A 16,120-nucleotide genomic window follows, 5' to 3' on the forward strand; every position below is an offset into this window, starting at 1 on the left:
CCAGCTTGATAAAACTATGTGTGTATATGTCTTTATCAGTAATGCAAGAGTTCGCACGCATGCATGCACACGCGCGCGCGCGCAAAAATTCAGAAATCTGTTACTACATAATTACAATTTTTATTAAAATATTAAATACGTTTACTAAATTAACGTTTAAATCTAGTGGGGTTTAGGCTCCTTGGTGGCCTTGAAATCAACCTTTTTACTTCCTTGTACGAAGTAAAGGAAGTAAAAATTATTTGAGCTAAATTTCAAGTTTTAATGGTTAACGGGGTCGCATTATTAGGCGTTAAGCAGGTAATGTAAAAAATTACAACGAATAAAAGTATAAATAAATAATATTTATTTTTATTATTTTGTAAATAAGGATATCAAAGATTAAATTCCACGGAAAAACTAAATGAACTGTTCCGGCATTTGCCCTATTGTATCAAGGGAAACCGTGGCAAAACCTTGATAAGAATAGCCTAACAATATTTATGTGTTTGATACATTATCAGATTGCAGGCATATAACATAAGTAAAAAAAACTTATACATTACTATAATATTACAATTTTAATTATAATAAATCTTTATAATTCATAAATTTCTTTCACATCTGATATTCATCCGTTTTCCCTGAAAAAAAAACAAAAATTATTATAATAACGATATACAATCTCTTATTAATAAAATATATCTGAAGGTTTTCACCTGTTACACCCGTCTTCAGGAGAATATAGAAAGAATCGAATGAAAAAACATATGTGTCACGATGGTTCGTTACAAGTACGAGTATATTACTTCAGTTCTAACAATCGATTATGAATTCATTTTTCATAAAATATTAAAAAAGGCTTATATAATATGAGGAAAATTAGAATGAATGTAATCGATATATGGATTAACAGAATAAAAGTTCTGAAAGTACTTTGAGAAATGAACTCAAACAGAAATGTACAGTTACGTAATCTATTCTGATCGATTCGAGATAAAAATTTAAAGAGTATTTTGGTCCTCTATATTAATATTTGCCATGTATATGTATTTCTGGGTTTTGCAACAAAAAAATACACAAATCAGTTACTTTTCTATTATAAATTTAAAAAAAATTATTGTGCTTTAATGAGCAAAGATCATTTACTACGCTTAACTTACAAAATTATGAACAGAATTGTGCCTTTCATACGAGCGACGTAAACAAACAAATCGATTTCAATTTTAGATGAGGGAGATAACATTTAATGAATCAATTTTTTTTTTTAATTAATATTTCTTCTGCTACCTCTTTAGGCTACCTAATGATGGCGTATAAACCCGCAGTGTGATCTTTGGAACTCTTGCTAATAGTAATCTTAGTTAGCAGTCATTTTACTGCTAAAGCTAAATATTTAAAACTTATATTTAGGTATAAAATAGATAGAAGAGTACATAGGACCACTAGTCCCTAGTCAAATATACGTAGACTACTCTCGCATCGATTTAAAATCCCAAATTTGGCCTTATAATTGGTAAAATAAAATAAAGTTAAAAGAAGTCAGGAACTCTTTTTAGCTCTTCTTTTAGCTTCGCGATTACTGTTGCGGTCGATATCTGTACACTGTTATGGTCAAAAGCATGAATTTAACCGATGGCAGGATCTACCTTCACAAAAAATCAACTTTGTTGGCTGTAACTGAATGAATCGACAGATTCCCGTACATTCAATCCAGCAGTATGGCTTACACCATAAAGCCTCACTGTTAATGACAGACCGTTTTTCCTCTTGCCTTTTAAGTTCCAGGATGTTACTGTCTTTAGCGTCCAAGAGTCTTTATTTAAATGAATTAATTAAATCCTGTATTCTGATCGGTGAATAATAATATATTATATACATTGTATTTCTCCTGCTACAGCTGAAAGCAATGGAAAACTACAGCTGCTTTTTTCCAAGAAAATGTAACTCTCTGTAGTAACAAAGATGGAGGCACCTTCCTTGGTAAAATATTATTGATGTAAACTAGTGCCCCGTTCGAATCTTCAGGTGGGGACCACTAAGGAAAGGGTCACCAGAAAATTAGAAAAATAACATTCTGCGAGTTGAAGCATGGAATGTTAGAAGTCTAAAAGAGGTTGGTAGGTTAGAAAATTTAAATGGGGAAATGGATAGGTTAAATGTAGATTTTGTAGGAATTAGCGAGGTTCGGTGGGAAGAGGTAAACGACTTGGTTAGGTGATTTTAGAATAATTAACTCAGCTTCAAATAAAGGGCAGGCAGGAGTAGTGATAATAAACAAGAAGATAGGGAAGAGTGATTCTATCACTCTTCCCTATCACTGGATATTTCAAAATACATAGTCATAGAATCATTGTAATAAGGATAAAATCAAAACCTAAACCAACAATGATCGTTAACATCTATATGCCTACAAGCGCCTATGATGATGAGGTAGAGTGTGTATAAGAAAAGATTAACGAAGCAATTAAACACATAAAATGGGATGAAAATTTAATAATAGTTGGAGATTGGAATGCAAGCATTGGAAAAGGCAAGGAAGGAAATATAGTGGGTGAATTCAGGCTGGGCAAAAGGAATGAAAGAGAGGAGGACAGACTTACAGAGTTTTGGACGAAGTTTAATTTAGTTTCCCAACAACCAGTTTAAAAATCATAATAGAATATACACATAGAAAAAGCCAAGTGATACAACAAGGTATCAGATAGATTATATCATGGTTAAGCAACGATTTAGAAATCAACTCATCAACTACAAAGCTTATCCGGGAGCAGACAATGATAGTGATTATAATTTAGTGAAAATGAAATGTAGATTGGGATTAAAAAACCAGAAGAAAAGGTGTCAGATGAATTGGTGGAATTTAGAGAAGCTTAAGGAAGAAGAGGTAAAGAAGATTTCTGAGGAGGACATCGCAAGAGGTCTGAATAAAAAAGATAGGTAGAAAATATAGAAGAAAAATGGGAGCATATTAAAAAGGAAATCTTAAATCGGCAGAAGCAAACTTAGGTGGAACAAAGAGAGCTGGTAGAAAACCTTGGATATCAGAGGATATATTGCAGCTAATGGATGAATGAAGAAAATATAAGAATTCTAATGATGAAGAAAGTAACTATTGACAGGTAAGAAATACTATAAACAGGAAATGCAAACTATCGAAAGAAGAGTGGATTAAAGAAAAATGTTCAGAAGTGGAAAAAGAAATGATCACTGATAAAATAGATGGAGCATACAGGAAAGTTAAGGAAAATTTTGTGGTACATAAATTAAAATTTAATAATGTGTTAAACACAGATAGTACATTGATTTATAATATGAAAGAAAAGGTTGATAGGTGGGTGGAATATATTGAAGAGTTATACAAAGAAAATAAATTAGAAAATGGTGTTATAGAGGAAGAAGAAGATGTTGAAGAGGATGAATGAGGAGAAACAATACAGAGATCTGAATTTAAGAAAGCATTAAAGAAAAAAAAAAGATTTGAGAAAGATTTGAATGGCAGAAAGACTCCTGGAATAGACGTAATACCTGCAGAATTGCTGCGCAGTGCAGGTGAGAATGTAATACATAGATTATACAAACTGGTGTGTAATATTTACAAAAAGGGGAAGTTCTGTTAGATTTCAAAAAGAGTGTTATAGTCATAATACCAAAGAAAGCAGGAGCAGTTAAATGTGAAGAATACAGAACAATTAGCTTAACTAGTCATGCATCAAAAATCTTAACTAGAATTCTGTACAGAAGAATTGAGAGGAGAGTAGAAGTGTCAGCAGAAGACCAGTTTGGTTACAGGAAAAGTATAGGGACAACGGAAGGAATTTTAGCATTTAGATTAATAGTAGAAGGAAGATTAAAGAAAAACAAATCAGCATACATGGCATTTATAGACTTAAAATGTTCTGAATTTTTAAAAATTTAGGTTTCAAATACAGAGATTAACATTTACAGGAACCAAACAGAAACAGTAATAATTGAAGAACATAAGAAAGAAGCTGTAATAAAAAAGGAAGTCTGACAAGGATGCTTCCTATCCTTGTTAATTTTTAATCTTTACATAGAACCAGCAGTTAATGATGTTAAAGAACAATTTAGATCTGGAGTAACAGTACAAGGTAAAAAGATAAAGATGCTATGATTTGTTGATGATACAGTAATTCTGGCTGAGAGTAAAAAGATTTAGAAGAAACAATGAACGGCATGGATGAAGTTCTACTACGCAAGAACTAACGCATGAAAATAAACAAGAACAAAATGAAAGTAATCAAATGTAGTAGAAATAATGTAGGTGAACCAGTTATTACTGTAGAAATAATCTACATGTATTTCACCATAATGTAGGTGAAATAATATAGATGACAATAGGAAGAAAAAAGAATACAGAGGTAGAAGAATTTTGTTTTCTGGGAAACAGAATTACTAACGATGGACAAAGCAGGATCGATATAAAATGCTGAATAGCACAGGCAAAACGAGCCTTCATTCAGAAATATAATTTGAGTACATCAAAAATTAATTTAAATGTCAGGAAAACATTTTTTTAAATATGTTTGGAGCATAGCTTTATATGGAAGTGAAACTTGGACGATCGGAGTACCTAAGATGAAAAGATTTTGAAATGTGATGCTATAGGAAAATGTTACAAATCAGATGGGTGGATAAAGTGACAAATGAAGAGGAGTTGCGACAAACTGATGAAGAAAGTAGCATTTGGAAAAATATAATTAAAAGAAGAGACTATATATATGATTTTTTATGACCACATAAGAACATTTTAGTTAGTCCATTACCAAAGTCTCTTTAATGGGACTGTTTGGGCCTTGCAGTCCTTCCAGTACTTTTTAATACGTCCCATTCTTTGTGTCCTTTCTAGTGTTAAAAATGTTTGTGTTATGTGTTTTTCTGGTGAGTGTGAAGCAAGTGTCTGTTCTTGATTTTCGTGTTTAATTTTATCTTATCTGTAGTGTCTTCTGGTGCAAGGCAAATTTCCTTCACATCCTCTCTTATTTCTCTGATCCATCTGCATCCTGTCTTGAGGTTTTATGAGTCAAAATTGTACTGTACTAGAAGTTTCAGAGGTGTTGAATCTTTTGATTCAAGAAGATTACTACAGTTAAATTTTGGAGTAATAAATTGTAAAGAATTGATGCATCAAAAAATTAGCAAATATTTCACATAACTTTTCATTTGATAAATAAATATAAATATTTTGTTAATAGTATATTAATTATGATTCTGGCCATCTAAAAATATTCTGCTGTTGCTTGTTGTAAGGTATTTCTATGCAATTTATTCAACTTATTAATTTATATGGCTCAAGCTGTAACTTTCTTCTACCAAAATAAAAATATATAAATGACTTGTGTATTTATTGTTTTTCCATAATTAATTTTAGTGTTCTTTTATAATGTTATTTTATAATAATATACTGTATGTTCAAAAATTTGAACGTATTTAGAATTCAAATTATCTATGTCCTGATTTGTTTGAATTATTAATCTTTAACTGTACATAATTTTTTGTTTTTAATTAAACATTAATGTCTTTTTTCTTTTTCCTTTTTTGAAAGTGTTATGTATTATTTTTAAATTTATCTATTAAATTAAATCGATTACATTTATTACCAAATTATTGAATTTGTAACAAAATTATTGAAGATAATGAATGCTATAATAAAAAGTAATGTTAATTCCTGAATTTAAAAATCATAAAATTTGTTTACAAATATAAAAAATACCTAATTATTATTCAGAAGTGATCCATTAGTGTAAAAAAAAACCCTTTCAGTATGCTGGAAGGTGGAGGTAGATTTCACAGTACTAAGTAAGGGATAAAAAAGATTTCCACCTTAAAGTTAAGAAAAACTTCAAATTTACTCAATACGATAATGGTTGCATGTAAAATAAAGTTTCTCATGTTTAGTGTATGACAAGCCCCATATTCTTATAATTTCAGCAACATTTTGGTCATCCCTTGCCACAAGGATTGGTTACATCAAATATTGTTTCAGACGAAGGTTTTAAGCTCATGTTTAGAAGACTAACGACCACTTTAAACCTATTTGGTACTGTGCCTATTAAGGGAGTATGATTTTTTTGTTTTTGAAACCTCATTTTTTCCACTCCTTGGGCCAATTTTTGGCGATATCAAAAGTGTTTACTTCGATAAGTCTTAGGCCCTTATCCAAAGAATAGTAGAACTTTAAACAAATTTGATATTTTACTTAATAAGAAAGTTATAGGGATGTTTTGTTTTTTTGAAAATGTCCCTCCCCTTTGTCTGATTTTGCCCATTAACGAACTTGACCGGGATTTTGGGTCGTTATATTTTATGTATAATTTGAAAGTGATTGGTGTAAAATTGCGGCAGTTATCGTGTCAACAAAAAAGTGAAACATATATATAAATAATCTTTTGAACTGATGGTGGTTTTGGGGTCTGGGGGATGTGAAATACGAAGATATGTCAAAATTTTTCCATAAGTTGAATCATGGTACCCATTACACAATAGATAGCTTTCTCATTAAATCTACCTAAAACTTTATAGAATTTTTAGGTTTCTTAGTTCCAGTATATAAAACTGGAAATGAAATTCTAATGTTGCAAAGAAATAAAAGAGGGGCAATATAAAATATGGAATAAAAGAACTAAAATTTGAAAGGATTCAGAAAAAATTCTAACTTGTTTCCTAAGTGATTATTACATGAGTAATAAATATAATAAGCGCAATTGAGTTTACTTGTTTCTTACAACGAATATTGACTTCTGATTAAAATATAAATACTATATTTCTTTGATTTTTTTTGTCTGAATTATGAAAAATCATTTTAATATATGATTTTTTATATTTTTAAATTAGTATTGCAAAAGAAACTTCATTAACCCTCGCATTACTAAGCGGGGTATTCTGACTAATCCAGGTTGATTTTTTCCCTATAATAATTTTATCTGAAGAGATACATACTTGTGGTTTCATGACTTTGTCCTAAAATGACTAAAATTGTATTCACACTCGTGACTGACCATTTTTTTATTTTGTTTTTATAGTTATTATTGACAGGATATATTGGTGGGGTTGTGAGACACCCACTTTTGATGAAATGCCAAAAATGACAACTGATAATTTTTTCACCAGTTTTCCCTTGGTTGCTGAACTACTAAAACGAATCATGACACTAGTTGGTACTCTGCATTCCAATAAGAAAGAGACGCTGAAGGAATTTTTGCCCAGAAAGAACATTCTTCAATGTTTGATTTCACAAACGACTTGACTGTATTTTCCTATGTTTCAAAAAGGGGCAAGCCGGTAATCTTACTCTCTACTCAGTACCATGAGAGGCAAGTGAGAGGGGAAGAAAGTGGATACAAATCTGAAATAATACTCTATTACAACAAAACTAAAGGTGCCATAGATAATGGTGAAAAATGACAAGAGAATACGCTGTGTTAGAGGAACCAGGGGGTGGCCATTAGGACTTTTCATGGAGATGGTAGATGCAACATTGAATGCATATATTCTGTATACACAAAGATTTCCTAAGCGGATGGAAAATAATCGGAGCCGATAGAAACCCTTCATGACTGAGCTGGCATTTGGACTCAGCAAAGGCAACATGGAGGAAAGAGCTAGAAATATCAACAGTCTTCATAAGGATGTATAAGATGCACTGAAAGTTTTTGGTACTGAAATTCTGACAGCAATGATCCAACCCCAGAGTTGTTAGTTACCAACATCACAGCGATATCAAAATTACAAGAGAAACAAAGATTCTATCAACAAGATTCTGTTGTGTAATGTGCAAAAAACCTGTTTGTAATGAACTCAAAAAAGAACTGTTATTGTGAAGTGCATATTGTGCAAAAATGTACCTGAATGAACAGTTCAAAAATGTTATTTGTTACTTTGAGGTAAAGTACTAGTTTACTGCAATGACAGCCAAAATGTATACATTTGTAATTTTACAGGTGAAAAAATATCCAATATTGAATTTCTCTTGTGAATGATATAAAATTTATTGAACTTTGCATCTATGTTCAGTTTAAATACTTTTAATTATTTGAAAAACTGTATTTCAATACTAAATAAAACTATTCATTGAAAATAACAGAATCTAAAAACAAATATTTCACTAAATCACAAAATTGTACTGGGGTAGTCAAAATACCCTACTTGGTAAAATAATGGTGTCGAAAAGCTTGGTAATGGGAGGGTTAATACAAATCGGGTTTAAGCCACGCCATCAGACAGGGGAAAATAAATCATAATATGTCATTATAACAAAAAAATCTTCTATTTGAAAAGTTATATTTTATAAACCAGGAATAAATACTAGTTAATTTGTGATATACATTATACTTGTTCTTTGTGCATATTTATTGTTTCAATTTATTTTAAGTTTGAACGAGAATCTTTAGGAATTCTGAAAATTAAAAATTCATAATTATTATATAAACATTTAGAGTCATACATAACCGCACAATTTCAATTAAGATAAAGATGAAAAAGGACTCTAAACCTAACAAGAATTTCCACTAAAACTGTCGGCAGTCTTGGTCATCACTTCATAATGCTGGGCAGAAAAAGTGATTTGCACTAATAAGCATAATGTTTCTAGTGTACAACAATTCTACACAGACATGGAGAGACTACTTATTTTTAACAGACCGAAATTGAGAAGGGTTTCAAAGAGAAGCTTTCTCTTTTGCAATACTATTAAAAAATTTTACTGAAAAATAAAACAATTCTTTTTTACTAAATTTAAGTAATATTGTAATTACTTACGATCGTAGAACAGTGCACTTGTCTCGTATGAGAACATATAAAATAATTTAACTGTAATCTGGTGAAAATTTTATGCTCGTTTCAAATTCCTCTCTCTAAAGTTAATGAACAACAAAATCTGAAATCATGGCAAACAGGGCTGTAAATAAAAAAAATAAAAAAGTATATTAAACCCCTTAGCATAAGAGCAACAAAAGTTATACATTTTTTACCAGAATAAATTATATCTTAATATTATGAAATTTAATAATAGATATCGATCACCAGGAATCAATTCTTCCTGACTTTTTCAGGAAGATTATTTATTTATTATTTTATTTTGTAATGATTATTTAATCATTACAAAAAAAAAAAAAGTTGCACATATGGTTTAAATAAACAGAGAATTATATTTACTCTTCCTGATAAAAAAGAAAAAAAAACACAAATTGCTCTCTTCACCATTTTGTAGTATTAAAAAATATTACCATAAATTACACTACAGAAAAATGGTTTTAATACCAAGTGTTTTTGGTGCAATTCAAATAATTTCTCTCCTAGCATTCAATAAAAGTGTTACAGACTTGATTTTACATCAAATTTACTTCTATAAATCTAAATACATACACCCCTCTTCTAGTGGTTATATAAATAAACAGTCAAAAAATTCAAATAAAATTAAAAAAATACAATAATGTTCAATTTAAAGAAAAATTTTAACTTTTTGAAGTAAGCACAAATTAAAACAAATAACCATCGACAACTTGCAGATTCCCACCATTCAAAAAAACAATTTATTCAAATTATATGCATTTAATAAGATGAATAGTACTATTTGCAATTTCAAATCTGCACACCAAACTTAAATCAGAGGGCAGGGTATTTAGTAATACAAATTTAAAGAAAACCTGATTAATGAATTATATTACCTATAATATGCTTATAACTTATAATTATGTAAGTATGATATTACCTTACCTAATATCTGTTTTTCTTTAGTTTTCTTCTGAATCATCCTCAGAAACATCCCTTTCATTCTCTAGCTGTAATCGGCAAGCATCTTTAGGCACCATTTTCCCTGGCAGCATGTTTTCATCTCTTGATATATCCTGAGGAAAGTGATCATCGCGCTTATCAGTTACATTGCTAGAGTTAAGTGGAAAAAATTTCAAACATGAATGTAAAATATATAATTTTCTTTGACATATTTCTAAAGCCACTTTCTTGCTTAAAATTATATCCTCTGTTAATTTTATCTGTTCATTTTTTGTAAAATCTTGTTTTTTGTAATAGTTATGATCTTTTTGTCCCAATTTTTATTTCATATCATTCTTTTTTTTTGTATTTATTATCCTATTTTTTCTTCGTTTTCTGTATCTCACCTTACATTTAGACACAACTGTATTGTGGTAAGAATCAGTGTCTATTGCTGGATGTAATTTACATTACATAATCTAGTTTGGAAATTTCTCCTAATAATTATAATAGTCTAGTAGATGGATTTCACAAATATATATAAAACTTCTTTTATGAATTTCAAAAAGAAATCTTCTTGATTGCCAGTTAATACTTTTTTTTTGCGCAGGAGGAAAATCTGCAACAAGACATGTAGCAGCCCGCACCACTGAATGTGTGAGGTTTCCCATCAGAGATGAGGACTCACTAAACAACTTCCTCCTAAGAAAACATGCCCCAATACCCACTTGTGGCATTACTCAGGGCATGCTATTTCTCCTGTGGGACATACAGGGCGGTGTTGGGAGTCTTACACATATCACCAGTGGCAGCGACCCAGTAGCCCCTAACCACTCCATGCATAGGCTATCCCTATCCCGCCCACCCCACATGCTTTGGGAAAACACGATAATGTAGCCTCCATTCACCGTGGAATTTCTTCCTCTCTATTTCTATTCACTTGTGGAACAACCAGTCTAGTAGGGGTCTAGGGTTCGATCTACAGCAGTTTTTAACAAGTGTGAGCCCCACATTGTCATCAGATCATGCCTGATGGCAGCTGGTAGAGATTTTTCTCCCCTACTGAAATAAAAAAAAATGTTGAACAAGGTTTTCAACAAATATCTGCATTGCATCTTATGATTTTTTTTTTTTAAAGTGACCGATTTTAATATCCTGGAGAAAGAATTTATATCTGTTTAAATCACTTAATTATCTTGTACTTAGTTGATGTAATTGTTTTTTGTCTGTAGAGAAATATAATTTAAGAATCATAAAATTTTGTAAAGACTGTATTAATTATCACTCTAGTGCTATTATTAGCAAAGTTAGTTTCATTTAAGTAAATAATCACTTTACCGGCCTCCATGGAGTGAATGGTAGTGTCTTGGCCTTTCATTTGGAGGTCTCTGGTTCGAATCCCGATCAGGCACAGTATTTTCACACGCTACTTATCATTCATCTCATCCTCTGAAACAATAACTAACGCTGGTCCCGGAGGTTAAAAAAAAGAGTAAATAATCGCTTAGAGAATGAGTAATACACAAAGTTTTTCTAGAATTATCTCTTTATACAAATTCTGTTTTAATCTAAATGAAAATAAAAAAAGTTTAAAAAGAAAAATGAAGTTTAAGTTAATGAAGTTAAAGGTAAAATGAAAATGTAAAAAGTTAAAAAATTATTGCAACTAATAAAAGCTGATGTTTTGTTATTTTAATTGAGAAATTGTTTCAAATAAAACCAGTTTATTTAACTGTAAGTTTGGCGATCAGCACAATTAGTTTTAATAAATATTAAAATATTGATATTAAATATTTTAACATTTACTATTACAGATATCGCACACTTATTCTAACCTATTTTCAACCATATTCTTCAGCAGCTATAAAGACAGAATTCATCCACTGGATGATATCAAGCTTCAAATCTAGTGAAGGGTTAGGCAATTTTAAATAGATTTAAATTTTTTCAATGTTAATAATTAACTGTTTTTGTTAGGATTCAATTAATGGTGGGTATTCTCTAGGGAAACACAGCCTGAGTCTAATAAAAAACAAATATTAAATGGCTAAAATATAACTGGATTTAGATCATCTTGAGATATAGTATAATAAAATTTAATTTAACAGTATTATTTTTTCAATAAACTAGATGGAAAAAACACATAAAAAACTTCAGTATTTAACTTTCTTTAAAGTAACAATTTTGGAACACAGTACTTACTTCATCTGTTTATATTTGAAATAATTTTTTGCAGTACCGCCTTTCTCCAATTACCCCTCTATGTCTGTTGCTTTTCTGTTTTGCTTGAATTATATTTAGCTAACTTCTCACATTGCATTTTTTTTAAGATGTCACAACCGCTTTAGTTTTTCATTACAAATTCTATCCATCATTCCACTTGCACCAAAACATTTCCTCATAATTTATAATTTTTTATTCTTTATCTTGTTAGTTTTTCCTGTATGCTGTTCTGATATTCTATGGCTTTTAATGTTTTGTCTCTCTTAGCGCAATCTGTAAAAAGAATCAAATAAACCCTATCAGAAATTTCAAACTTAGTAAACAGGTGGTTATTGTTGTAATTAGAGATCTCCTAAAAAAGAGAAGAACTTTCTACTTGTATAACTAGTATTCTTCTCCAAACTTATTTGTAGGACTATTGAATTGGTGCAATTATTAAAATAAACTGAGTAAATTAGTGAAAAGAGACATTAAAAACAGATTTGATAAAAGGAGAACTAACATTTTCTTCTTCTCACAATCTGTTGCGCCTAAAATGGCCAGACAGAAAAAAATGTTGTGATGCTGTTTTCTTTGCATAAAAATCCCTTTTGCAAAATCTTTGCAACTATTAAAAAAAATTTAATTTAAAATTAGTACACTTGTTCACCTTGAGACACAAAATGTTCCACATGGTAAAAATCTTCACAAGTTTATTATTAACAAATAAGGCTATGTTAACAGGCTAGTTGACTGTTTTTGAGAAACCAGTTTATATTATGCCTCAAGGTCTATTTTATTAAAATATAAACATTATAATACATAACGACCATTTACACAATGTATTTTGCATTTTTATAAAGTTGTATCAACTTTTTCTATATGCTAGGTGGATGAAATTTTATTGTCTGGTACACAAATTGAAATCTTAAAATAGGGGTATCCTGTCCATAAAGCACAGGTCTTAATGTCAGTGGCAGATTAATGAACTGAATAGCATCTTTTTTTAACTACAGATATTCTGCAAACAAAAAATTGAAATGATTTTGTTTTTCACACTATACCAATTGAATACCAAACAGCATAGATGAATGAATCCCTTTCTGCACAAGATATACAGAAGATATGCAAAGCCCATGTTTTTGTTTTATTTTTATTTCCTAAGTTCATTTTAAATATGCCAATCAAATTTTACTTTACCTTGTTAATAACCACTTATACTATCTGGTATAAGTTTATTACACCATCCAAAGTATTTGCTCAGCCTTCTGTTCAGATTAGCAATTTTTAATGTCATGCAAACAAAACTACGTAACAGAATGCAAACCAAGACCGATTACTTATAAGAGGGGATCCAGCGAGTTTGCTAAATAACAGTTAATTTACCAGGTTAGCAGTGCTGTTTGTGAAAAGCAGCCCATCTTTAATAGCCCATCAAGGTGGTCTAGTGGTTAACTCATCATCACAAATCGCTGATTTTGAAGTTAAGAGTTCTAAGGTTCAAATCCTATTAAAGGGAGTTACTTTTATATGGATTTGAATAGGAGATTGTGGATACCAGTGTTCTTTGGTGGTTGGGTCTCAATTAACCACACATCTCGGGAATGGTCGACCTGAGGCTGTATAAGACTACACTTCATTTACACTCATACGTATCATCCTCATTCATTCTCTGATGTAATACCTTACGGTGGTTCCAAAAGCTAAACAGAAAAAGAGAGAGCCCATCTTTAGTATGACATAAAATAAAACTTGTACTAGACTATGGCAAATGCAGATTTAAGATGCTTACATAATTAATATAATGTGTCTATAGTGAATGCAGCAACTCTTTTACTACTAAAAATAGAGTAACAGCAACATCTAAGATATAGTATTGTGGAAAATCTTTACAAATAATTATTGAAAAAAATCAATTTAAAACTAGTGCCATTAATTCATCTTCAGACACATAAAATATTACATATAGTAAAAATCTTCACAATTCTGTGTTATTAATAAATAAGGCTAATTAATTAACCATTTATGATGTCAAAAAAACCCTTCACTTATTTTGTAAAAGAAATCTGATCATGAGGTTTTACATTGTTTTCTTATAATCTAATTAAATTTAAAATTATACTCACTCATGTCGTCTAGATGTTAATTAGGTTAATCTTAATCTGATCATCATTTTGACTTTTGAAATTAGGCCTTTTCATCTTATTTTTTGTTATACATTCATCACATGTACATTTTTCTAAGCATTATGTTTTAGTGTGTTGTTCCAGCATTAATTAGTTAAAATATCGCTATTTTCTGTCCCTGAAACAAACTCTCAACACTCTGGAGAAAAATTAGTAGAAAAATAATAAAATAAATTATTACAAATTAACAAGTTATTAATATTTTAATTCTTTTGGAATCCATTTTTCCATTTTTATTCTTCATCACACCATTTTTTACATCATTGATTAGTTAAAATATTACCATCATCTATACCTGAAACAAACTTAAATATTCCGAAACAAAATTAGCAAAAATATCAAGGCAATTGATAAAAATACAGTTTGGTGTACTTGAAATATACATACATAATAAATAAAACAGTACTTCAGAAAATTCGGTTCAGGTTAACATGGCTTAACAGCATGTACTTAATCTAATCTTAAATAAATAAAACAACAATTTTAAAATAATATCTCACTTTATAATTGGGCCTACTGTGGCTGGGGTATGGAATGCGAACGCGACTTAACATAATTCTAACTTAAAATATATAATGAACCTGTAAAAAACGCAACATATAACATAATTAAAAAACAATTACAACCTACTGAGGGGCCTACTGGGGAAACGCGATTTTTCCTTAATTCTAACATGCAAATTTACTCTAACATGCACATGTTTGTAAAATAAAACAAGAATATATAATTACCTGAAAAAGAAACTTATTCCTACTGGAAAAGGAGCACCAGTTACAAAGTAAGTAGTCCTCCCTTTAATAGTTATTATAAAACTAATTAGTTAAGCCACATTAACGCTGTTCACTCTTAACCTATGTAAGTAATCGTTGTCGTACCTGCAACAAAGGATAAAAAGAACAATGTTAGTATTATATATGTACTCTTAGTAACAAAAATTTATTTATTTACTCGCATTAAGAAAAAAACATACTATCTAATTCATAGCTGTTCTATAACAATGTTATAATTCAGTTTTATGATTTAAAAGAGTGGAAAGGAGTGAATTAAAAGAACTTGTGTATCTAGTTATTTATTTATCTAAGAAAACATGACCATTTATCAAAAATACTTAATTAAAAAGAGCATTGTTAATCGTTATAATAGAACTATTAGTTAAACTGTAACATAACAGTTCAAGAAACTCATTACATAAAGAACTCAAATTAACTTATTGACAAAATTAGCAAGTAATTTTCAGAAAAGTTTACATTTGCTCACTAAATACTATCAGAGAGATTTATAAGCAGCCCATGAATGCCTAAGTAAAAGTGGATTAGAATTAAATAATGTACCAGAGCGGTGCATATGGTTAATGATGTCTTCTCATACAGAAGGTATGAGATATGCATCATAGGATGAATATGTTGACAACTTATACAGTAATGTAAAACAAAACAAGAAGAAGGTTTGCCAGAATAATGAATAAAAATAAATCAACTGTTGCATTCAGTTTATCATGATCTAATTACACTAATAAACACAGTTTCGTTAAATGAAAGTTTTATTGTTTTTCTGTTGTAACTTTTTATGCTGAATTAAAAAAATGCAATCAGAATTTGTCCATCATCTACATATGATAACATATTTTGAAGTACATTTTTTATGTATTTTTAAATAATATATTTCTACATATTTTTAAGTGGAAATCTGTGTATTTGTTGGGGGATAACTTACATACATAAAAGAATATTTAAAGTGATTTCTTATTGAGAATGGATACAATTATAATATTATGAAGGCAACATCTGCATTTGCATGATTGATTCATGTACAGTAGGCTCTAACACGTCAGTATAGAGCAGTCTTCAGAGTGATTTAATGAATACACCAATATTGTTTAAACATTCACTGTGTATGCACATACAGTGGTTTCATTCTGTTTTGTGATTTACAGTTACTGTGTCGGGTTTGTTGGGTTAAGAGAATAAATATGCCAAGAAGTGCATAAATGAGCCAAACTTCTGTTACAAGTGTGGGGATTC

At 30.0% G+C, this 16,120-nt stretch overlaps 1 long non-coding RNA gene across 1 annotated transcript; it reads right to left on the reverse strand.

Moving 5' to 3' along the window:
• Positions 1 to 420: 420 nt before the first annotated feature.
• On the reverse strand, positions 421 to 14,399 carry LOC142328139 (uncharacterized). The gene is made up of 6 exons (XR_012757197.1): positions 14,040 to 14,399; positions 11,914 to 12,207; positions 11,050 to 11,160; positions 9,715 to 9,845; positions 8,758 to 8,896; positions 421 to 623 (listed from the first exon to the last, which is right to left on the reverse strand). It is a non-coding gene; the product is annotated as an uncharacterized LOC142328139 (long non-coding RNA).
• Positions 14,400 to 16,120: the final 1,721 nt, after the last annotated feature.

The sequence above is a fragment of the Lycorma delicatula genome, chromosome 7 (assembly GCF_047948215.1).
Source record: "Lycorma delicatula isolate Av1 chromosome 7, ASM4794821v1, whole genome shotgun sequence".
NCBI lineage: Eukaryota > Metazoa > Arthropoda > Insecta > Hemiptera > Fulgoridae > Lycorma > Lycorma delicatula.